Raw genomic sequence first — 25,872 nt, 5'->3', positions numbered from 1 at the left:
GAGGGCCTGTGGGCCATAACAACCAGTTGACCAATCAACACAGGGCAGGTCGTCCAAGCCCGAAGTGCACCAATCCTGAGACTTGCATAACCCTAGACACTCTGCTTATGCTGCCCTCTAGGATCCCTGACTCGTGGTTTCTTGGGGCCTTTCTCGAACCATCCACTGCAGTGGATGGATGAAAGGCTCAAGCTAATGGGTTAGCTCATTAAACAACAGCAATAAAAGACTTTTTGGTTTTGCATTGAAATGGGCCTCTTTGTGACTTTGGGGTTCAGAATTTGGGTACAACAAAGAGACCCTAAAGACCTGAGTTTGATCCCCAGAACACACATGGTAGAAGGAGGGAACTGCCTCCCACAGGTTGTTGTGTGACTTCCCCATGCATGGTGTGGCATGTACATGCAACAAATAAGTAAAAACATGTAACAAAAAACATATACAGTGAATGAAATATCACATTACAATGTGTCTAGTCCTGCTCAAACAGGTAGGTACTTAGTAGTTAAGAAGAAGAACAGTGAATTTAGCTTTAGCTTTACTTCTTAGAATGTGTTTGATAAAATAAACTGGAGCTGAGACGGTCTGGACAGAGTGAAGTCACTTTTGGAGTCAGATGGTAGTAGATGAACCAGTTCAAATCAGCATATCATTCGTGATCTTTAGGGGATTCTAGGTCAATTCCCACTACCCTAGCTGGGTTACCTAATCTATCCCTAACGCTTGTCTGTTTCCCCAGTGTGCTGTGCAGATGTTATAGTTATCTCTGTGTGCATGACATAATTTATAGTTAGAAAGTACCAAATTAGAGATTTTTTTCGCATATGGTGAAGGGACTGGAATCCAAGTCCCATGACAAAGAGTCAAAAGCTCTCTACATGTGAGCATAGAGCAGAGAGCATGTAGGGGCTGCCAAGTGGGATGCTTTGCAACATTGCAAAGACTGATTTGTACAGAGAGTTTATTTCTTTTTCTTTTTTTCTAGTTTTTTTTTTCAAGACAGGGTTTGTCTGTGTTGTTTTGGAGGCTGTCTTGGAACTCACTCTGTAGACCAGGCTGGCCTCGAACTCACAGAGATCCGCCTGCCTCTGCCTCCCGAGTGCTGGGATTAAAGGTGTGGGCCACCAAGCCTGGCGAAAGTTTATTTCTTATATGGATCAATCTAGGGTACAGAATTGGAGAGATGAACATGTGAAAGTCCAGCTCAAAAGAGTGATTTCTTGGGCTAGAGAGATGGCTCAGAGGTTAAGCGCACCGACTGCTCTTCCAGGGGTCCTGATTTCAATTCCCAGCAACCACATGGTGGCTGGCTCACAGCCATCTGTAATAAGATCTGGTGCCCTCTTCTGGTACACAGGCAGAACACTGTATATATAGTAAATAAATAAATTGTGGTGATATTTAAAACAAACAAATAAACAAAGAGCAATTCTAAAAAAAAAAAAAATAGAGTTGGACACAATGCCTTTAATCCTGGCACTCCAGGAAGGGATTTGGGGAGGGTGGTGGTGGTGAGGTAGGTAGATCTCTATGAGTTTGAAGCCAGCCTGATCTACATAATGAGTGCCAGGCCAGCCTACTAACTAAATAAATGGTATATTGAGTTGGCCGGAGAGATGACTCAGTGGTTAAGAGTGCTTGCTTCTTTCCCAGCACCCCTTTTGAGTGACTCACAATTCCTGTAACTGAGCTCCATGGCACCTGAAAACTGGCCTCCTAGGCAAGCATCACCTCCACCCCACCACACACAGATTGAGGTGCATGCATTAATAAAAATAAACTAAATATCTTTTTTTTTAAAGTAATGTATTGAGGAGGCAAGATAGATGGCTTAGTCAGTAAAGTGTTTGCTTGGAAAGTATGAGGGCCTGAGTCTAAATCTTCAGCACCCATATAAAAGGCATGGTAGCATTTGCCTATAATCCCAGAATGGGGGAGGTAGGGACATGAAGATCTATTGGGCTCACTGGGAAGCCAGGATAGCCAAATCAATATGCTTCAGGCTCAATGAGAGATTCTATCTCAAAAAATAAGATGGAAAAAGATTGAGGAGTGGGCCCCACCACTGGTTTCCACATACACGTGCACACATATGCATAGGCACTTGGGTATATGTCCACACTCCACAAAACACATGTGTATAAAACAGAATGTATTGAGGATTGAGAAAAAATGAGGTTGATGAAAAGAGAACTTTGAATGCTCTGATAGATGCTAGAAAATCATCTTGCTTCCCATGCTGGGGAAGGGTAGGATGGACCAGTGTCTGTGCGAGCTTTTCTGTCAGTCTTATGCCAGAAGAATGTAGGAAGAGAGGGGATCCTGCAGGGAGACCATTTATGGAAGTGTTTATTCTTCGTCTTCACTGATAGAAGGATAGGCAGAAATGGAAAAAGTAAAAAAAGAAAAAGCAAGCTCAGAATGTGATGGAAGAGGCATAAAAGGGTTCTTTAGTAATGGTCCTGAGATAGAATTCTCCAAATTATTAATTCAAAGTTTTATGCTCAGTGTGTTAGAATGGTGGGCTAGAATCAGGAATTTACATTTCGTCTATCACTCAAGCTGACCAGTGACCTGAGACAAGTTATTAACATTCCTTATATTCTAATTCTTCTCACCATATTATCCCAGCATGAGAGAATGTTTACAAAACACACTGGGTTGAGGGGTTGAGGTTCCTTGTTACAGTGATGCCATGCAGCAATTATTCTTGTTATTGGGATAACTTTTCAATCAGATCACTGAGGCAATTTAGAATTTCTTGACTTGAGGATATTTTTTTGATCTAGCAGGATTCTCAGTGGCTTTCCTGGGAGATAGTCTTTGAAAGCATGGCATCTCTTTCAAATATCAGTTTTAATATTGGTTCACCAAGGGAGTGTGAAAAGTATATACCATTCAGGGTTATCGTTTCTATTTCCTAGCTCAATATGATATCTGGGATATATTGAAGATGCTTTGGCCTCGCCTATTTCTAAAGGGCTGGGACGGTTTAGATGGTGCCATCCCGGGGCCAGTGATGCATTTTCTGCGGAGTCCTCTGAGCAGGCTTTTCTGAAAAGAATGCATTAGGTCTGTCAGAACGAATCTTTTCAGGGAATGAGGCCTGCAGATGCCCTTTGTTGAGGGAGAGCCGATTATCCCGCAAGGCTTTCTGATCTTCAGGAAGACCGAAAATTTCAAACATTCTTCTGCCATTTGAACTTCCCCATAAGAAAACCTCAGACATTTTCATTTTCCAGACTACAATAATCACAAGCTTATTGCATTTTAAAACACAGAGATAGATATACCTTAGGGAAAAATTAGTTTCCTACATATTCCCTTATCAATAGGAAGGCTGTCCTGGATCCCTCTTTAGTTCCCAATTTGCAGTTACTATTCTTTCCACTTGAACATTGCCCTGCAAGAAATGATGTGTGTGGCCCAATTATCCCAGGACATAAGCACTTATAAATATGTCAGTAGCACATGGTTCAGGTATTTATTGATCTATGTTTATCTGTGTCTTCAACAAGAGGACATACTGCTTCTGGGATGGAGGGTGAGAGCTCCAAACAAATAAAAGCATGAAATGAACTGGAAACATGGAAGACACTCCTCAATAGAGCTAGGCTCATAGGCTTAGAAATACACGTCTTGCTTTCGCCACAGACAGTGTTGGAGTGCTAACAGACCGCCTTTGATTTATAGTGGTTTATAATACATGCCGCTCTTTGTACCCAGAGCCACAGACCTGCTGTTCACAGGGCATGTACCCTGAGCCTTTCTGGTGGTCAAATTTACAAAACCAAACAATAATCTTGTTGGGAAGCTCCTTAAAGATGAAATCCCGTCTCATGGCTGGGGTTTGTACAATGTCTCACAGAGGGGGCACATGTTGACAGGCCCTCATAACTGTCTTTGTTGTCGTTGCTGCTGAATGAAGGATGGAAGGGTGGGAATTGCCCTGGGGAGCAGAGGGATTTCTTTCCTGTGACAGATAGGAGAGAGCTACTGGCCCCAGAGGGGAAAGATAGATGGGTGGACACATTCTGACCAATGCCACTGCTGTGGTTTAAGAAAAAGAAAACAATGGCTGACATCATTTTCCCTTTGTGTCCTTGCCCTCTGCTCGGGGTGTGAAGGTGCCTGAGATAATCACTGTGACTAGAAGGCAAACATCATTTGTGGTGGAATTCTCCTAGCCTGCTTCATCTCCTCTCCAGCTCCTCCTCCTCCTTTCCCCTCGGTTTCCTTGGCTTCCTCTCTTCCTTCCATTACTCAGCCTGTTTCTTCTACACAGTTCTTGTCTCCCTCTCTTCCTTCCTGTAACTGAAAACCATTCTGGGAGGTGCGATTACTTCAAATTTTCACACATGAGCCAAGCTGCAGCTCGCTTATGTTCAGAGAGGGGAAGGACACATTTGGTTTTTGAGAACCCTGGACTCCTAATCCTCCTGCTTCCACCTCCTGGTTTTTTTTTTTATTATTTAAAAAAATATTTTTCATTTTACATGCCAATCCCCAGTCTCCTCCCTTCCCTTCTCCTATCCCCCCACCAACCCTCCTGGGTTTATAGCTGTGTACTATTATGCCTGACTACAAAAATATTTTTTAATGTCCGTAGTGCATTGTATTATAAAGATAATGGACTATCATTTAAATAAAGCATCCTCTGTATAGAATACATGTAAGTTTTAGCAGTATTGTTGCTTATTAATATTGCTTATATTGCATTTACTCAGTCTTTTTGTTGAGAAAGTGTTTCAGTTTGGGGGGAAAAGGTGAATTTATTCTGGAACCAAATGTGAGTGTCTATGGCCTGGAGACACATATTCAGTTTACCCCCAATTCCATGTTTCAATGCAATAGGAGTTTTATGAGGTTTCTATAAGTAACAGAACAAGGACAGCCACAAGTGAACACACTTTTCTATTACATTAGTAGGTGTATCAGGTTAAGTGGCTTACAGCAAAATGAGGAAACCTCTGTCACAGGTCTCAATGCTTTCAGATGCCACTCAGCTTCCGGGCTACCAGAAGCTGATGGATGGTTCCTTTCTACCTTCCAAAAAGATTTACCCAATAGTCACAAAGATGTTACAGTCAACAATGAGCATCTATTGGAGGGGGCTAAACGTAGCCCAAGACAGTTTGTAGTTAAGACTCTGGACCTGCAACAGTCCAACCTCTGCATATTGACTGAAGTTCTAATTGGTTAATGAGCCTTATAGAAGGTTCAGCGGAAGATGCGCCTTCTCTCTGGGAACTTCCCTTCATATTAAGTCTTGTAGTAGCATGGGAAGGCGTTAGTTCAAGTATTATTTTGCAACTGAACTGAACTCATTGCAAACAAATGCTGTGAAAAGCTGAGGTCCTACTGCACATTGCCAAGATAGTGATTAACCTCTGTGCAGACAAGCTGTTTTCTAATTGAAAGGAGAAAGGAGATACTAGATTATGCTTAAAAGAGTTTCAAATATCCTTGCTACCATTTGCATGTGTCACCCCAAAATTCACTTAATGAAAAAGTAATCTCCAAATTCATGTGTTAATGGTTTTTGGAAGCTCAGTCTTGGGAGGTCATTAGGATTAACTGAGGTTAGAGTGTTGAGCTTCCATGATGTATTCCTGGCTCTAACAGGAGGGACTACTGCTATTAGGCTGCTCTATAGTGGCATGCCATGCTCTGTGCTGTACTGATGTAACACTAGGCCTTCACCTGGTACTAGTCTGTGCTCTTGGAATTCTTAGTCTCCACAGTTGTCAGTCAGATAAGCTTCTTTTCTTATACACTCCACATACTGTGGTATTCAGTTATAGCAACAGGAAAACTTGAGCACACTTGTTTTAGAGCTGCTTTGCTTATAACCTCACAATAGCCTGTGTAGTGAGCACTTTTTAATCTTCGTGTTGACCAGCATCTCTGCTCTGCACAGATAGTTCAGTGTGAAGGCCTCCTCCAGCCTGGACTTCATCCGTGTAGTGAGCACTTTTTAATCTTCGTGTTGACCAGCATCTCTGCTCTGCACAGATAGTTCGGTGTGAAGGCCTCCAGCCTGGACTTCATCCCTATACCCAATGCAATGCTCTTTTTCGGGGTGGGTAGTTTTCGTTGTCTTAAACTATGTGTGGCAGAGGGATGCTCATGACCATGAGCAGGAGGTGTCACCTGATAGCTCTGGCTCTCACAGACAGGGTGGCCGCCTTCAGTTCTAGGCCCATTTGTTCCCAACCAGTGTCTGCTCTTTTGTGCATGAAGCTGCACGGTTACATCGTGAATATGTCATTCCTCAAAGTTAGCTTTGATGTGGTTCAAGTGCTTCCACACTCCTGCCTGCTCTGCTGGGTGTAGCAGCTGCAAAAATCACTCAGAGCATCCCCTCTCGCTCTTGGGTCTGGTGCTGACTTACCTCAGCTAGCAGTGCAGGGGCCAAGATCAACTTGGTGCAGATTGCCTTCTGTGCCCATAGGTCCAGCCAAGTGTAGAAAATGAATTACGTCTGCCTTGACCATCTGTAGGTTGATTTTCCTGTTGTCATCCCTGAACAATAGATAAATCAGCTATTTACATAGTGCTTATGCTATGCTTGGGCCTCTTCGTGAACTAGGGATGATTTAAAGGACATGGGAAGATGGCAGTGGGGGTTCTGTGCAAATGCTGTACCATTTTTCAAATTAAAGACTCAGAACTTTTGATGCAAAAGTGCTTGAACTAGTCCCTTGTGAGCGACAAAGGGCAAATGTGCTGTTCTGTTGGGGTAGACAAAACTTTGTCTTTAGAGTATCAGTGAAGATGGAAACACATTAGTAACTTCTGATATGGTAAGTTACTTTTTGAGCATTGACTATTTATATTAGTTAGAGTTCTAGGTCCTGGGAATGCACAAGCAGAGGAAAGTGAATTTCTACACTAAGGAAGTATTACTTTGGGGCAGAAAGCCTGAAAAATAATGGTAAAAAGATAAAATTTAATGTCAGGTAACAATGAATAATAAATAATGTGGAGTGTGGAGGCAGAGGTGTGCTGGTAAGGATGTTTTAGGTGGGGTGTGCACAGGTGAGCTCTGAAGAGGAGACATTTGAACCATCACTTTATTCCTCTAGAAGGAGTCTGCTACATGGAAGGCCTGTGATTTTTCTCTAATACTCATGTTGTAGCTTGATGCAGGGAAAAAAACTGAATCCTTACTGGGAAAAAAACGCTGTACCCTCCACATCACATGGGATACATTTTAAGAACCCTGTGATTGCTTGAACCCTTTGAATGTCTATCACAATACTAACATATTGGACAGTAAGTGGTCAGCAGGCATAACATAGTAATGTAGGACAGTTACATCAACATGTGATAATGAAAGCTATGTGAGTGTAGTGTTTTTCTCTTGCAGAACTCTAAACAATGTGCTCAGACTGCTGGGGACCGAGACTGTAGTAATGAGAACACTGCTGTGGCAGTTCATCTTGGAGGCCTTGCTGGGAGCCACCATATGGTTACTGGGAATTGAACCAAGATCTCTGGAAGAGCAGTCAGTGCTCCTAACCTCTGAGTCATCTCTCCAGCCTTTAGAGGCCTTGATGTGAATGAACTTTCCGTAGCTTCTCTCTGGCTCCAGTCACCATACAACACTATCTGACGTCAAACATTTTCCATTTGATGTACTACCCAGATCCCGTTTTCAGTGATATTCAAAGTTCTAAAAAGGTGTGGACAGAGGTGGGTGTTGCATGTGAGCATGTGTGGCACGTGTGTATTTGTGGCATATACATGTATGTAGATATGCGTCCGTGTGTATTACACATGCATTATGTGCGTGTAGAATAAAGGGCAATGTTAGGTGTCTTCTTCAGTCATACTCCACCTATTTTTTTTGGGACATGGTCTTCCACTGAGCCTGGAGCTCACCAGTTCAGCTCTACTGACTGCCCAGTAGCTCCGGAGATCCTCTTGACTGTTTTCTTAGTGGCAGAAGTATAAGTGTGCACCACCACACTTAGCTTTTTACATGGGTGCTGGGGATTTGAACCCAGGTTCTCGTGCTTGTGTGTCAGGCACTACCAACTTAGCCATCTCCCCAGCCTTGAGGTGGACTTTTGTGAAGCTTTATCTATAAGTTTTGGGGCCCTGTAGGGAGACATCCTAGGAAATAATTCTGATGCTCCAGGTCCTAGTTTGTAGTCCCTCCCCACCTGGAATATGTGTGACATCCTTGAGTCTTAGAGAGCAGGGGGAAATGGGCCCCCCATTCCAAGTGTCTGCCAAGCGCTTTGCAATCTGCCTTTCTCTGATTCTGCTCATTATTTCTGGGATGGGGCTGTTCGTGCTGGGGCTGCACTTTGCTGAATAAATGTAGGGACAGATGGAGGTGGCAGACTGGAGGAGAAGAGCAAGAGTTGACATTGAGCCGGGAGCTCTTCACAAGAATGGTCCGTATGTACGCTTCCTGGGGTGACGAGCTTGTGATTGGCATGTGGTATTGTCACTCAGGCACACCTGTGGCATGAATAAGCTTCACAAGGTGAAGACGAGCTGCTGTTTCTATGAAAGGCTTTAAACACAATTGGACCTTAAATGAATGAAGAAATCCTGGGGTTGAAAAGGAATACTATTTCAAATCTTTATATATGGTAGGCTTTCCTGATCTGGGTTTTATTTAAAAAAATTAAAAGGAATAATACTTTTTTTTTAAGTGTATGAAAGCATGAGGCATGAGGTAGCCATTATGTATGTAGCAGGCCAGTATTTTGCCACCAGGGCTCCAATTGCTGATGACATCTTGGACATTTAGCTGGTCGCTGATTGGTCTGCCATTTTATCTCTTTGTCTTGTCTAATTATTAACGTATCCATTCATCTACCCATCCAGCCCATCCGTCAGTCTTTCATCCTACCTGCCAATCTATCCACCAGCTCGTCCACTGAAGTTCAGCATGGAGGAAGATTTCTGTTATGAATAGTGCGGCTGGTTTGCCTTTTTCTCTCTTGGACTTGGTTTTCTTTTGCTATGCAATGATTTGTTTTACTTGGGTTATTTAAAATATCATATTAGTTTAAAATGCTGAGATATTTAGCTGTTTGTATTTTTGGCTGTGGATACTGGGAAAAGTTTTAGCAAGATCTTTGCCCTTGAGGTCAACCGACACCGGTCATCTAACATTCACCTAATGAACATTGTTCAGTTTCATATCTGCATTTTGAGATGAGAAACTGAGGTGGGAAATTAGCTCTTCTTAAAAATAGTCACTGGAGAGACAAGGTCAGCAGGTCCTTTCAAGGGAGTAAAAGACCATTATGCAGTGGGAGATGGGTTAGCTGTACAGTGCCAACCAAACACAGCGCCGGAGCCAGCTGCAGCTCCGATGTAAAAAGCTCGGCGTTTGGGCTTGTGTTCTTAATGCCAGTGTGTGGTGGGGGAGGGTGTAGAGACAGGCTCAGTGGCCTGTCAGCCTAACCTAATTGGCAAATCCTCTTCCAGCGAGACACTGCATCTCAAAAATAAGCCTGGCTCCTTAGGAATGACACATAAGCACGCAGGCACGTGCGTACCCATGTCCACATGAACACACACACACACACACACACACACACACACACACACACATTCACAACCATCAGCAAACTGGTTCAAGCAGGTGCAGGTGTCCTTTACTTGAACTTGTAGGGACTTCTGGGTGGCTGGATCATGGATCCCCAAATAGGGACTGGGTAAAGGAAGACCTGAGTTGGACAGAAAGGCTCCTTTCTTTGGTCTAAATGGAGAATTTGTGCAGAGACATGGGCAGAGGAGTCCTTGTGGGGAGTGTATGACTCTAAGCCTTCTGGACCCACTGTGGGAGCTCCTAGCCTTCTATGTGGCCCCAGGCCAATTCCACTTCCCTGATGCCTCCATCAGTGAAACCACTGAACAGCCTCTCCAAGACTCACCCCTTCACCACTCACAGAACGACAGCCTTTCCAAGGCCCTGCACTAAGGGACTGTGCACCCCTGCTCATGACTCCACCAGTCTGATAATAGCTAGTTAAAAGCCTCCGCTCCTTGCTCTGGATTTGAAAAAGAAAACTCCTTCGTCTTCCTCCCCTCTGCTGTTTCCTGGATTTTAACCCATTTTTCTGTGATTTAAAAACTTCTTCTGTTCAATAAACAGATCAGTAGATTTTTGTGGGCTTTGCTAGTGAAAACTACAGCATATTATTTAGATTAAAACAGTCTGATAGCCACACTTGAAAAGCACATCCTGGTTACTTGATGAATTCCTCCGTTTCCTCTTTATTCCTGGTATCCTGGGGTGGCCTACTGGAGGAAAAAAATACTATTTGATTCTCCCTGGGTGGCCAGGGAGGTCTTGTAAAGACTCTTGTTTGTTTTGTGTGAGCCTTCAAAGACAAGCACACTCTCCTCCGTAAAGATGGACTAAGAAAATGGGGATTTTTTTGAAGTTGCTATGTATAAAGAGAGATTCAGAGCAACCATCTTCCTTTAGAACTGCAAGCTAATGTGATTAGAGGGTCTCTTTCACCAGGCGCCTTTGTTGTTTCTGTCTGTGGTCATTACCACCAGGCTGATGGGGGAGGTTTGGCTTACAAAAACCATCACCACCTGCTTTCTCCCCCACCCCAAATTCATCATGCAATCATATATTTTAATTTCTAAAGCTACATTTATTATGTCCACCTGGGATTGGAGGGGAAACAAAAAGAAATAAGGGTGTAGGGAATGTGTATGCGTGTGCACTTGTGTTTGCGTATATGTTTATATGTGGGCACATGCATACATGTGTACCCATGCACTGGAGTGCATGCACGTGTGTATAGCCCAGAACACTCTGGAGGTGTGCTCCAGGGCAGCACATGTCAGGCCAAGTCTCCTCCATATCCCAATTAGTGAAGCCCTCCCGCTGTGGTGAGGAGGAGTCTGGATTTGTGTTAGGGCCAGCTAAGTGGAGGATGCTTTTTCATGCGGTCTCTGCAGAGCTGTCTCATTAACACCCTGAGGTCAGTGGGAAGTTGGGAAGCTGCTGCCATGTGCACACTTGCTATTTTCTGCTGTGCATTGCGGTAGCAACCATTTTCTTTACCCAAGCTTCTTTTCTACATTTCAGAATATTAATTGTATGACTTAATCGGGAAGGCTGATCATGCTGAATTATTTTCAGCCTGGAGGGAGCCAGAGCAGGTGTGTCCTGGATACGACTGCTGATCTATCAAATGGTCTCCTTGCTACCTGATTCACAGGACAAATGTACTTTGCCAATTATGTGCGGACCAGTATGGAGAAAAAAAAAGACCTTGAGCCATAGAGAGAGATCTTGACTGTCGCCTTCTGCAGTGGGTTCACCTCTTGAAGATGTACCAACCACCTCCTTGGCCTAAGAAGAAAGCTATGCATTTCTAATCCTTAGACAATTATTTCTCTTTCGAAACAAAAAAGAAGCCACTCTAAAATAGTTGAATCTGCCCTGAATTGCCAAAATCTTTACTCTTGGACTCAGGTTTTTAGAAAATAAGTACTTTATGATGTAGCTACTAAAAATATAAGGGATAATAGAGCTTCCACATTCCCTTCAGGGTCAAGAAAAGCTTGCTCTTACAAACTCTGTGTGTATGTAAAGGAGAATATCAGGTTACAACAAATACAACTTTTAAGGAGATTAATTTTTTTTTTGAGAGAGGATCCCATGTAGCCCAGGGTAGCCTAAGACTCATTACCTTGATGAGTCAAGGATGACCTTGAACTCTAGACAACCCCTTTCCCTCTTCTACTTCTCCAGTGCTGAGATCCTAAGTATGTATATTCAAGCCTGGCTAAAAGTGTTATTAGCTCTACTCTTTTGGGTAATTATTTTGTAATCAAACACATGCTCATAAAATGCCAGAGTTTAAAAAAGATAAGCCTGGCCATAGAAAACAAACTTGACCTTTGATAGAATCTCGCATTTCTTTTTAAGTCGTAGAGTCAATGCTCCCTGGGGTTTTGGTGTGACAACAGTGGCAGGATGGCACCCAAGGTTTGGCACATGGTCCTGTTATGAATTTCTCCTCTGACATCATCAGCTGGGTTTTTGATCTGTGACTGCCATTTCTCCTTCAGTGATAGGGAGAGTTTCTTGCACATCCTCAGCTCTGGTCTCTAGATCCTTCTGTTGCTGGCAGTGCTAAGCTGTGTAGGCCAGAGGTCAACATTGGCTACACTTTCTTAGCACTGTCTCCCTCAGTTTTTGAGACAGGGTCCCTCATTCTCCTGGGACCCTGTTTAGCAATCTAAGCTAGCCCGCCAGAAAATCAAGGGATCAGCCTGTCTCTGCCTCCCCAGCAACCAAGATTACAAGAGTATGCCTCTGGGACCAGCTTTTAATGAGGTGCTGGGAATAGAATACAGCTTCTCATGCTTGCATGGCAAATACCACCCACTAACCCATCTCCCCAGCCCTATTGACACTGGTTTTACAAAATTGTTTTAAAGGATAAATGAAATAAGCTGTATAAATCACTAACGTAAGGGTTGGTGAGATGGCTCAGTGACTGAGAACACTGGCTGCTCTTCTGGAGGACCCTGAGTCAATTTCTAGCACCCATTTGGCAGCTCGTGGCTTGTGGGATGACAACTAAGTAGGACCCAGAGTAGGCCTCCGAGGCCTGAGGGCCAACAGGTCTAAACTGGCCTAAACTGAACTAAACTGGGTGTCTGGGCGTGCACAATAGTAACTTCCTCCTGAGCCAACCTATGTCTGCCTAAGGGCCCCAACAGCTGAGTGATGAGATGAAATGACCCCGATCCATCAGAAGCTGCCATGATGGTGACCTGACTCCAGAGGTGCTGCTCCCCTCCCCTTGAGTGGGAAGAGGGTATATGTCACGTCTGCTGCACGGCCTGTGTCCGAGAACGTGCGGAGGGTGTCGGGTATTGAAAACACAGAGACTCGTTTAATGATATAAAGAAAACTTTAAACAGGCTCCAAAAAGGTTCCCACAGGTATATAAGGCGGCTTCCCCTTTGCTGAGTAAACCGAGCTTGTTGTTTTCAACCTGCCTATTTGTTCCCCTCCCCAAAGGGGAGCCCGGTGGGACTGAGCAAGAGTAAATAGCTGTAACTTAAGTTCTGGGGCAGGGGGTGTTCCCACTCCCCCTTCTCTTCTGGCCTCCATGACTCTCTGGCATCTAAGCGGTACACATACATAATGCAGGCTAAACACCCATACACATTAAAGATCCCTAGGGTATGTCACACATATATGGGTGCTGTGTGTAACCTGCCCTACTCCACATGCTGTGCATCACGGCCGGCATTCCAGGACTAGTGATTTCCCTAGTGTAGTGAAGTTCCCTTAGCTTTGACAGTTACTCTGGAGAAAGCTATTACCAGATCATGAAGTCTAGACTTGGGATGGCTACATGTCCTAGGCGATGCCTTAGAGAGGAACAGCCAGACTGGAGCTGAGCCCATCCTGGATGAAGGCTTCAGGCATTGCCCCAGAATCAGGAGACTTGGCACTCTGCAGTGAGTCTCTGGTATGGCAGTAGAAATACGTATGGAAGTCACCCTACTGTGTCTTTGTGTCTACTCTGTCAGTGTCTGACTCTGTCTCCCTTTCTTTCCTAGTACTCTTGGACACTGGAGAAGCCTTCACACTCAGCATGTGCAGGTAAGAGATTTTTTTCCCCCTGGGTGGGGAGGATTTCTAGGTGAAACATCTTAGTGATTCTGTGTGTGGTTCCAGCTGGTGCCTTGCTTTTGCCAGGGCTACCCCAAATGTGGGCTAGCCCAAGTCCTAGACGAAACCTCTTCTCTTTCTTCTCTCTTTGCAGTGATTTATTTAGAGTGTCTTTTTCTGTTGTTTTGTTCTATCATAATTGCTTTACTTTTATGTATTCATTTGTGTACCTTGTGATGATATAAAGCATGCATCATTTAATTAACATTCATTAAATCCTAATTTTGGGCTGAAGTTTACCTCCTAGGAAGCAGGAGGCTCTGCTTGTCCCTTGTTAATCCTAACTACAGTGCTTTGAAATTTTTTTCTTCCGTATGAGTCTCTTAAAGATGGGAACATTTTTTCTTTTTTGTTTTGTTTTGTAAACATAAGGACCATTTCTTCCACCCTGTGTAGTAGCAGTGACTATATACTGAGTCCTACCTAGCATGCAGTCAGTGTTCAGTTGTCCCAATGTAGCCAGAGGAGGTAAATCTAAAGCAGTTGACTGCAAAATGACCAGCAGCCATCACATCACAGGTGAGCGGCTAGAAATGCAAATATTAATTCAAAATGAAGATAATTAGACCCCTCCTCTGGCCAGTGACTCAGTGCTTCTAGCAGTGGGATGTTGTAACATGCCTTCCAGATGATTCTTAAGGTGGTGGAATTAGGCAAACCACCAGTAATCAAATGTTAAATTTTAAGTTCTCTGCTTGTCCCATTTTGCATTTGTCATTGTGTTTAACATGACAACACACCCAGAAGCACTTTGAATTCATAGGCTCACCAGTGTGTTTCCACCGGGTATCACCTGGATGAGTCCAGCCCTCCATTGCCTTCTGGCACCCATACCAAGACAGTGGCAGCCTCCAGCCTGTGCCTGTGTTATGAAGTACATCTAGGAGCTGGGCTCAGAACCGGTGACCACAAGGAGGAGCTTCTGTGAGGGCATATTTTCAGATTGTGTTTCTCAGCTGCTGACTGGACATCTGAATCTCTCGCTTGACCCCGTGGGGTTTGTGATTGTGTCGGGACGGTGGGGTAGGGTTTAAAGGCCCTCCAACTGCATTCATGGGTTGGAACCTCTGGTGAAGGCTTGCCTTTGGTTTTGAGATTCATCTGGGAAGAGATGAGCCCCTGCAGGTCCTTGCAGGCTCTTACCTGTCAAAGTAAATGCGTTGAGAACAGCAGTTCTTAAGCCCTCAGGGATCTAAGCTAAGGGTGATTCTTGTGCTATCTCTGGGTTTGTTTGTTGTTTTGATTGGAATTGATGTTCACTCTTCCATGACATCCAGGCCAGTCTGTGTCTAGCTAGGTAAGAAGATTTTGATCCTGGTTTCCTACTTGTCTGTAGGCGTCTTCAATAGATTGTGCATTTCTGTAGCATGCACGTGGCATCCCCTTCACCTCTGTCCTCTGATTGTGAGTGGACACAACTCCAGAAAGGGACTCTCAGAGACTGACCCTCCATTTTGCAGTGTGAATTGTTTTCATTTATCTAAGACTCTCAAGGGGGCCAGGGCTTTCTTATAAGCTCCAAAATTATGGAAAGGAAAAGTTGAGCCGTCTTCGTTGATGGAGGGTTGAAGTAGTCTACAGAAAAGGAAAGGGGAACAAGTTCCTCTGATATTCTTGGCAGGGTTTATCACCTGTCTCTCCCACCCCAAGCTTCTGGCAAGCATGATTAGAAATTGACTCGAATCCTCCAAGATTGCTTGCATGCTGCTGACTCTCGGTGCTTAATTCACCATCTCTCACACGTGTTATCCCCAAATCACAGAACTCATTAGAAATAAACAGCATGAATTTGGTCAGTCACATTTTCAGGATTAGCCAGATGTAAATCTGAGTTGCAGTTGGGAGGTTTCCTGCGTGTCATTTAAAAATAAATAGACCTCTAGCCTTGAGTAGAAACAGATTAAAAAAAAACTTAGTGGAAAAACATTTTATTTTTCCAGTTAAAAAAAATGGGTTGGAGGTAATTTTTTTTTGACACCAATGCTTAGTTTGTGTCTTGGCCATTCCATGTCCCTGCTGATTTCAGATGGAGTAGAAATAAAGACCCAGGTTCATTTCTCAAGGTGGGAGGGAGTTTAGTCAGTTCAGGAAATTATTTGTAATTGATAGCAGAGGTCTGAAACCTGATTGGAGCCTGCCTGGTAGGACATGCATGCCATCTCAGCTACTCAGTAGGTTGAGAAAGGGGGATCTCAAGTTCAAGGTGTAAGCAGGCTATATGGTGAGTTAGTTCAAGGCCAGCCTGGGCAGTTTAACAAGACCCTGTCTCAAATAAAAAGTTAAAAGAAGGCTGGGGATGTATAGCTCAATGGCAGATGCTTGCCTTGCCTGGACAATGGCCTGGGTTCTAGCCACAGCTCTGCAAATGAAAAATAACAAACAAAATCTACTCTGTGGTCTCAGGCTGCTGCTTCCTTCTGGGGAAATAAACTTGCATTTATGTATTTCCCAAACCATTTTGCTGGAAATTCTTACTCTACAAGGGTTTGTGTAAGTTGCATTGACTGTGTTTGATTTTTCTGACCCTTCCGAAAAACCTTTCTCGCTAAGAGAAACTGAAAGATGCTTTTCCCCTCACGTGATTACAATATATGATTTATGTGATTAGAAAATTTCTGTTTTCTGTTGATATGCAAATTTGCTGCCAGCAGTACAGAATATCACATGCCACCTGTTTCTAATTCCAGCAAAACCTGTAATCAGAACGGATGCAAAACACTGCATTGGCTGTGTTGGTTAGGAATCTGAAAAGAATTCAAATCTATGGAAAACTTTCTATTTTTCTTGTGGATCATTGTAAATGAGGTGCATATGCAAATGTGAAGGGCTGACTGACAGCAGGTAGAGATGAAGGAAGGACTGACCAACAGTAGGCAGAGATGAGGGATGAGAGCTTCCCACGGCTTGCTTGGGATCTTGTTGACTCCTAGAATCTCCAAATTTGACAGTTAGTACACACACACACACACACACACACACACACACACACACACACACACACACTAAGCAAACAATAAAACAATGGTTAGTCTTTGGAGTTACTGTTCTCCTGAGTATCCTCTTCCATGAAGCCGTTCACCCCCCCCCCCTTCTCTCCGCAGTGGCATTTTCAATGTGCAGTCCTAGGGTTTTCGAGAAGCAAAGATAATTTGCCTCATTAGCTTTTATTTAGTGTTCAAAAGAAATAACTGGTCAGCGCTGGCATCAGTCCCGGTCCTTGGAATCCACTCTGTGGAGGTGTGTGATTGAAGGAAGGCGCGAGGGATGCTAGCCTAATGGAGCGCCCCACCTCTGCTTCCTGTGAGCTAGTGGAAAGGGGCTATGACACGCCAGTAAATGTGGCTGCAGGGAAGGACAAAGAGAAGGAGGAGAAACAGTTCTGTCCTTATTCCTGTCATGTCTTGTCAGTAGAGCTTGAGAAGCAGACGCTGAAGCGGGAGAGCCAGACCGTCTGGGTCCTTATGATCTAATCAAGTGTTTTCACTGGAGGCTAGTGATTCGAGATCTTCATGGGATTAATCTTACTGAAATTTATTAGGCTTCGCCTTGACAGTGAAGGTTATGGATGGCTCCAGTTTCATTTGGAGACTGTGGCATGGGCTGAATCCTGGACTTTTTGGCTACATGCTATTCCTACTGCTTTTCTTCAGAACATTGCAGGTACCGAACAGAGCACAGGGTCCTGGGACTGAGGCCTGGCTCCCATCTCAGCTGGAGTGTTTTTCCCATTAATTTGTGGTAGTTAGCATGTGCAGTGTTTTCTCCTGAAGTGAGAGAACAGGAAGCTTTCTTTTCTCCCTTCCCTCCTTCCTGCTTGTCATTTGTCTCCTTCCTTTCCTTCTTCACTCTTTTGCATCGTACTTCTCTCCCTCCTCCCTTCCATTCTTTTAAAGATGAGGATGAAGTAGATATTTTTTCCTGGCTCCTCAGCATTTTTCTTTTTGCTCAGAATTATCTAGCTGAATGCCTTAAAACTTTTTTGTTTATTTATCCATTCATCACTTTGTGGGGAGGGGGGCGATAAGCTTGTGCCATTGTGCACATGTGCAGGTCACAGGACAACTACTGGGAACAAGCTCTCTCCTTCCAGCATGTGGCTTCCTGGGATCGAACTCCAATCATCAGATTTGGCAGCAAGCTCCTTTACCTGCTGAGTTATCTTGCTGGCCCTGCGAATGATTTCTGTAGTTCAAGGTCACTGATAACTGCTTATTTCTCCTTGTCCTTTGTACAACTTGCAGGGGCTAATAACTCAATAGGTTTGTTGTTGTTAGTCTGGAGTTTGAGACAGCATGATATACATGACTTGAACATCCCCGTCCCAAGTGGGGCTAGGATTCTAGTGTGCAGTGCTAAGCTGGGCTGGTACAATAGTTCTTAGATCGGAACAAGCCTAACATAAAGCTTCCCGCTGAGGGTTGTGTTTTACTGGTCTTAAGTTTGCTCAAAACTACCCATTCCCAGAACAGCTTCATCATCCTAACCAAAAGCCAGATGTATCAAGCACTGACTTATTTCCGTTTTCCACCAACCCCTTCTCCTTGTTGTCCTTGAGTTTGTCCACTCACCTCAGTCGAGACATGCAGTACCTGGGCGTCCTGCCTTGGGAAGCTTGTCCATCAGAAGTGCCCCTTTCCAAAAGCTGAAAGATACTCTGTGGTAAACACACACCACGTTCTCTACTTCCACTCATCCGTGCATGGGCACTGGCTCCTCCCACCATTTAGGTTTGTGAATAATGCTATAACAAACATGTGCCCATTGCCCCTCACTATTTTTGACCTGTCTTTCTGCAAAAATGTGTCTTTCCAATTATTTAAGAATGGCCACCGTAGGTTCATGTATTTGAATGCTTGGTTCACAGTTGGTGAGAGTATTTGGGAAGAATTAGGAGGTGTAGCTTTGCTGGAGGAGATGTGCCACTGAGGTCATTGAGGTTGGTGAGAGTATTTGGGAAGAATTAGGAGGTGTAGCTTTGCTGGAGGAGATGTGCCACTGAGGTCATTGAGGTTGGTGAGAGTATTTGGGAAGAATTAGGAGGTGTAGCTTTGCTGGAGGAGATGTGCCACTGAGGATTGCTTTGAGGTTTCAAAGACCCATGACAGCCTCAGTCTTGCTCTCTCTGCCTTCGACTCTCAGATCTGGATGTGAGCTCTCAGATACTGTTCTAACCCCAGGCCACTGTCTGGTGTCATGCTCCCTGCCACGATGGTCGTGGACTCTATAGCCCTTTGAAACTATAAGCCTCAATAAACTCTTCCATAGGTTGCCTTGGTCATAGAGTCTCTCACAGTAATAGGAAAGCAGCTAAGACACTCTTTGGTGCTGATTTAAATCTTAAAATATTAATTTTATGATAAATATTTTTGTTTGAGTGACCGTGGCCAGTATATGTAGGCAGAATTTTCTGTGTTTCAGCAGCTGCTTCCAAAATAACTGACCCAGAGGCTTAATATTAATTATAAATGCTCTGCCAATAGCACAGGCTTGTTACTACCTAAATGTTATATTTAAATTAAGCCATATTTCTTATCTGTGCTCTGCCACATGGCTCATGGCTTGCTACCTCATTTGCTTCCTCAGCGACTGACTAACTGGCATCTCCTCTGACTTTGCCCTTTTCTTTCCCATCATCCTTAGTTTGGTTGCTCCGCCTATACTTCCTGCCTGGCTACTAGTAAATTGGTGCTTTATTATACCAGTTCTAGTGATAAATCTTCCCAGTGTACAAAAGAATTATTCCACAGCAAGTATAGCTTGTGTTCGCCTTCACAGGTGAATTGAAGGGCGGTGTGTTCAGAAGCCTCTGTAGACAGGTAAACGTGTGGCAATAAAGATGCTCTGAGAACCCATGTGGCTAAAGCAAATCACTCACTTGCTTTACCCATAAAAATATCCATGTGGGAAATTCTCATACACAAGGAATGTCGTTGCATGATACCCAGAATAATTAAATTATAAAGTGATTTGTAAAATTGCCGTTCTTTGTGGGGCGGGGGAGCTGGCTCAGTAGGTAAAATGTATACTATTCAACTATGAGAACCTGAGTTCAGGTCCACAGCACCTTTGGAAGGTAGAGATAGGAGAATCCTGGCAGCCCACTGGCCAGCTAGCCTGTTTGAAACTGTGACCTCCAGCTTCTCAAGAAATAAGGTAAGAATGATGAAGGACACCAAATATGGACCTGTGGCCTCTGTGTGTATACATACATGTTGGCACACTCACCACTTCTCTGTTTGACAAAAGTCCTGCTGAGTGTGATGTGTGCCCTAAAGCTTATTTTATTTTATTGGAAAGTAGAGTAACCACTCACCCTGGGAATACATATGAAGCATGCCGTGGTCATATTCTTTGTGTTTTATCCTTCTTCTAGATTATCCTGGAGGATCTGATTCTTTCAGTCACTCAGGCATAACAAGTTGGAGAGCTTGTAGCCAGTGTTGTTTACTGAGTGTGTGCCATGGGCCAGTGGTGTGGCATTACTACCAGCTGCCAATATGTAGGAGATGTTGGGCACTGTGCAAACCTCAGTAAGCGCAAGAACTTACGGAACCCTTCTGACCTCTCCATGTATTTGATGCAGCTCTCACTGTATTTTATAAATGATAAGAGTGAGGTAGGAGAGGTTAACTTGTCTCGGGACTATGGAACTGGCGAGGCTGGCACTTGACCCCAAGCCTCTGAGTTCAAACCATGTGTCTTTGACTGCTGTACCATTCTGACCTGGCGCTTTTCTGTTGATTTCATGGATAAACACTGTGGACAGCATTCCTTAGAAGACAAATTATCTGTGATGGAAAGAACGGCTTTTAAGGTCACTTCTGTGCATCATTCCAGGAATCTGTGCTATTCTAGGGGGTCACAAAGTGGCTTAACAGTTTGCCACCTAGGACGGAGGTTTCCTCTGAACACGCTACCCTTCAGTTCACCTTTGAAGGTGAACACAGTCTGCAGAGAAGGAAATTTACAAAAGTATGCTTAGTGTTTTAATTTTAGGCTTTTTTGTAAGTAATATTGTTACTTCTTTACAAATTTACATTTTATGAATATGAAAGAATTTATTAGAAGTAAACTACACTTACAAATTTTGTAGTAAAAAATTGTCAGACTGGAGTTCATTCTATATGGAGAGATACTTTGCTCAGCCTTGACACAGGAGTGTGGGTGATGGGGAGCTGCCTTGGTAGTGCCTTAACGAGATGATGCGACAGATTTAGTAGACTTCCTAGGGGAGGCCTTACCCTCTCGAGGAGCAGATGGGAGGTGGAGGGGGAGTGGGGGAGGGCAAGGAGAGGAGGGATGGGGAACTGGTGTTGGAATATAAAAAAATAAATTAATAAAATATTTAAAAATTGTCATGCATATCAGTTATGCCAATTTCTAGTTGAGGGCAATTCTTTGAAAAAAATTAAAACTTAAAAGAAAACCCCAAACAAAAAAGCAAGCCAGGTTGCACACACCTTTAATCCTAGCACTTGGGAGGCAGAGGCAGGCAAATCTCCTTGAGTTTGAGGACAACCTGGTCTACAAAATGGGTTTCAGGGCAGCCAGGGCTACCCTGTCTCAAATCCTCCCACCAAATAAATTAAAACTTTTTCTTATTTTATGTCAGCTTTATTGAAGATGATTGACACATAAAATTATTCATAATTCAATATATATACATATATATATATATATATTGAAGATTTGGCAGACGTGTAATGGCATTACAATCAAATTAGTTAGCCTACCCCTCATCATGCCTAGTTACCACTTTGTATGTATGTGGAAAGCATGATGAGGATACTTAAGGAGTCACTTGGCAAATTTTAAATAAGCAGATGGCAGAGTGGGCGGTGGTCATGGTGCTGTGTGTTTGATCAACAAAACATTCATTTTATGATGGGAAGTTCATGTCCTTGAAGGGATACCTGCTGTTTCCTCTCACGACCAGTTTACTGTCTGCTTCAAGAATTTGAGCTTGCTTTAGGTTACAAATATGACTGAGCTCATACTATATGGGTTTTCCTGTGTCTGCCTTCTTTTTTTTGCTTGGCATAATGTATTTTATGCTCATCCGTATCATCATAGATGGCAGGTTTCCTTTTATCGGGCTGAATGCTATGCCATGGATTGACTGTGTATGTGTGTCTGTGTGTAACTCACTCTACTGTAGTGTGAGGGCATCCCTGCTTGCTGCCCGTTAACCCTTTCACAACAGCCTGAAATACATGGTCGCCTGTCCTAGGCTGTCCTCAGGCTAGCTCTGTGGCATAGGCTGGTTTTAAATTTCTGGCCTACCACGTACTGAGATTACAGGTGTGCCCTGGCACACCATACTTTGTGGATTTCATTTGCATTTACTGGACCTCCTATTAGCCATTTAAGCATCTTCTTTGGAAAAATATCTTCCTTCACTTCTGCTTTTTTTCCTTCCTTAAACTGCATTGACTTGTATAGATTACTTTTAGATTCTGAATATTAACCACTTTTTGAATATTTGACTTACAGAAATGTTCTTCACTTTCTTGGGCTGTCACTTCATTTTAATTATTTTGTCATTTCTTAAATAATTAATTATTTTTGCAGAGCAAAAGCTCTTTGGTATGACATAGCTTTGCTTATATGGGCTGGGTTTTACACACTTTCAATGGCATATTCCGAAAAACCTCTGCCTAGAATGGCTCCGTTGAGACTTTCCCCTGCTTCTTCTGATTATTTTATAATTTGGGGGCTTACGTTTCATTAATCTTTATGTATGCTGCAAGTTAAAAGTGCAGTTTCATTCCTTGACATGTGGCTCTCCAGTTTTTCCTCGTACCATTGTTGGAGAACCTTTCCCTCTGTGTGTCCTTTCCCTTCCTGGCTGTGTGGCCTACATTACTAATGATAGTTTGGCTTTTCCTTCTGTCCCACTGACTGGTGTGTCTGTTTCTGTGCTACTACCAACCAGTACCGAGTACTGTAACTCTGTAGTAACATGTGGGACCGGAAAAGGGGAATGTGTTTAATCTAAGTGATAAGGATCTGAAAATCACAACCACTTCCGTATAAAACCATGGAAGGCCATATTTATATCTGCAGTAAGTAAATGAGTCACTTGTTAATTCCCAAGAATGCCTTTTGAGGGGCTTCATTGAGTTCACTGTAATTGATATTCAAAGTGACCAGGTGTTTTGCTAGGTGCTGAGTTTTGGTTTTGTTTGTTTGTTATTTGATGTGCATTGGTGTTTTGCCTGAGCATATGTATGTCTGTTTGAGGGTGTTGGGTCCCCTGGAACTGGAATTACAGACAGTTGTAATCTGCCATGGGGGTTCCAAGAATTGAACCTGGGTCCCCTGGAAGAGAGCAGCCAGTGCCCTTGACCACTGAGCAATCTCTCCAGCGGTAGATGCTGGAATTTAATGATGGGATGTCATGGTAACAAGACTATCTGTAGACAAATGTGAGGTGGCCACCTAGCCTGAGTGGAGATGGTAACTTTGTTTCCAAGAGATGTTTGGCCAAAAGCTGGCAGGCAGGGCTTTTGTGTTGTTGTTGTTTGTTTCTTTCTTTGTTTGCTTTTTGAAAGTTAGGTGAGTTCTCTGTGCAAAAAGACTAAGGGGTGGGGCATGGGACCCTGCCAATGGACATTGAGCAGAGAAAATGAAGCTTGGGATTTCTATCACGGTTGAAAAGAGCTGGGTGTTAGTTACAACATTGCTACCTTGCAGGCTCCATTTTTAGAGTCATCGGGTACAGAAGGTCAATTTTGGTTTGAAATTATTAGATGAAAAACAACTCATTGAGTTTAAATAATTTTTACTACAACACTTGGTCATAAATTATTATCATTTTTTCCTTTTGGCTATTTAAGACTGTGTTTCAGATATCGTAGGCTGGCCTCAAACTCCAGTATAGTAAATATTTGCCTGAATGTATATCAGTGTATCATATGTATGTATCAGAGACCAAAAGAGACTGGCAGATCCCTAGGAACTGGAATTACAGACAGTTGTGAGCTGCCATGTGGGTGCAAGGAATCGAACCTGGGCCCTCAGGAAGAGCAGTCAATGCTCCTAACTGCTGAGTCATCTCTCCAGCCCTTCTCACTTACTTATTTATTTATTTAGACTTATTTTACTTCATGTCTATGAGTGTTTTGCCTGCATGTATGTTTATATATCATGTATGTGCCTGGTGACTTCAAAGGTCAGAAGAAAGCATCGTATTCCGTGGAACTGGAGGTAGGGATGGTTGTGAGCTACTATGGAGGTACTGGTCCTCTGCAGGAACAAATGTTCTTAACCTCTGAACCATCTCTCTAGCCCTCTCCAGCTCCTTAAAAATGGCCTTTTGAAACACAAGAGTTCAAAACAATCCAAACATTTGGGAGGCTGAGGCAGGAGGATAAAGGTGAGTTAGAGGCCATCCTAGGCCACATACAAAGACTGTGTCTCAAAACAGAACAAAACAAAACAGCACAAAATCAAATCCAACAGCCAAAAAGAGTTTTCCAAACATGAACTCTTCTCTGTGGATAAATGATAATTATTATTTCTCTATAGAGACTCAGCATAGTTAGAAGTATAAATGTAACTTCTTCAGAACATGAATTTGGTTTTGGCTTGGTAAAGTTTCTCATTCCAAGCCCATGTCTTCCCTTTCACATTCTAGGCTGGGGCACTCGGGCCAGAAAGCTAGTATTTACTGAGCATCTAGCTTACCATTTCATTTTGTTCTTCTAGCCCAGTGGTTGTCAACCTGGGGGTCAAGACCCCCCTGGGTGGAGTCAAAGGACCATTTCACAGGGGTTGTCTAAGACCATCAGAAAACACAGATACTTACGTTACCATTTATAACTAGCAAAATTACAGTTATGAAATAGTCATAGAATCAGTTTTATGGTTGACAGTCACCACAACAAGAAGAACTGTATTAAGGGGGTCACAACATTAGGAAGGCTGAGACCCATTGGCTTAGCAACAGGCAGACTGATACATACAAGGAGAAGCTCAGGGTTTTGTTTACATTGAGGATTTCCCCCTTTTCTCTCACTGCTACTCCACAGCTAAAGCTTTCCTCCAGTCAGCTGAGAACCTAGCCAGCCCTCACTCCCTTCTTAACTTGGAAGTGGGAATGCTGTTTTGGGACGTTGCCCATTTGTGAAAGACACATACCACAGTGCTGTTCAGAAAAAGGGCATTGACTTTTATGTATACCTGAGCCCAGCTGCCCTTGACATGCAATTTTGTTTATTGAAGCTTCGAGCAGTCATGGAGCAAATGGTGATCATGGTCATGGTGATCCCCAGATCTGCTGTGGGAATCAAATGGAATGAAATGTGTAAACATGGTGCAGTGTTCTGGTGCATACAGATGATTCGCCGCCAGTGATTTTTTTTTTTTTGGTTTTGTTTTTTTTGTTTTACGAGGCAGGGTTTCTCTGTATTGTTTTGGAGGCTATCGGTCCAGCCCAGCCTCAAACTCACAGAGATCCGCCTGCCTCTGCCTCCCGAGTGCTGGGATTAAAGGCATGCGCCACCACTGCCCGGCCGGCCAAGTGACTTTTTTTTTAAAACTCCCATGGGGGTCTGTCATGCACTTCTCACCTCCAGGGTGAAAATAATCAGTAAATAATACATTTGGAAGACGATTTGATTCCAGGAACTGTAGGTTGCCCATGTCTTCCCTTTCACATTCCGAACAGGTGTCCTGACTGCTCAGGGCACCCGGCTGCCTTCCCTAGTATATGGCATACTGTGGTGCTCCTCACCTGCTTCTTGGTTAAGGAAGATCTTGTTCCCCTGGGACCCACTACTGAAAACCGCAAGCACCAGGCTCCAAACAGACATGTATATGCTGTGTTATAAGGGACATTATGATTGGGTTCCCATAAACAATGCAACTGTGTTGGGTAGACAGAAATCTGAGGAAACCATGTGCGGCATTCATGTTCACAACAATATATGGTCTTCTGGAAAACCATTACGTGGAAATCATCCTTGCCTTGTGCAAACCAGAGAGCTTTTCTACCCCTCTTGCTCTGTTGTAGAGGTCCCATAGACGGCTGCTGTCTTAGTCAGGGTTTTCTATTACTGTGCGAAGACACCATGACCATTTCTTGGAGGGAATCACTTATAGTTCAGAGGTTCAGTCCATCCTGGTAGGTGGCATGGTAGCATGTAGGCAGATATGGTGCTGGAGAAATAGCCAAGTGT

At 43.5% G+C, this 25,872-nt stretch overlaps 1 long non-coding RNA gene across 1 annotated transcript in view; it reads left to right on the top strand.

The window, feature by feature from the left end:
* Positions 1-25,872, top strand: part of LOC110340244 — a 395,612-nt gene that overhangs the window by 91,346 nt on the left and 278,394 nt on the right. Inside the window, exon 4 of the long non-coding RNA XR_005880821.1 lies at positions 13,579-13,621. This is a non-coding gene — a long non-coding RNA (uncharacterized LOC110340244). The remainder of the gene's footprint in view (positions 1-13,578; positions 13,622-25,872) is intronic.

Source organism: Mesocricetus auratus, unplaced genomic scaffold, assembly GCF_017639785.1.
Source record: "Mesocricetus auratus isolate SY011 unplaced genomic scaffold, BCM_Maur_2.0 Super-Scaffold_100013, whole genome shotgun sequence".
Taxonomy (NCBI): domain Eukaryota; kingdom Metazoa; phylum Chordata; class Mammalia; order Rodentia; family Cricetidae; genus Mesocricetus; species Mesocricetus auratus.
Note: the sequence above shows the minus strand (reverse complement) of the source record. Positions and strands in the feature narration are given on the sequence as shown.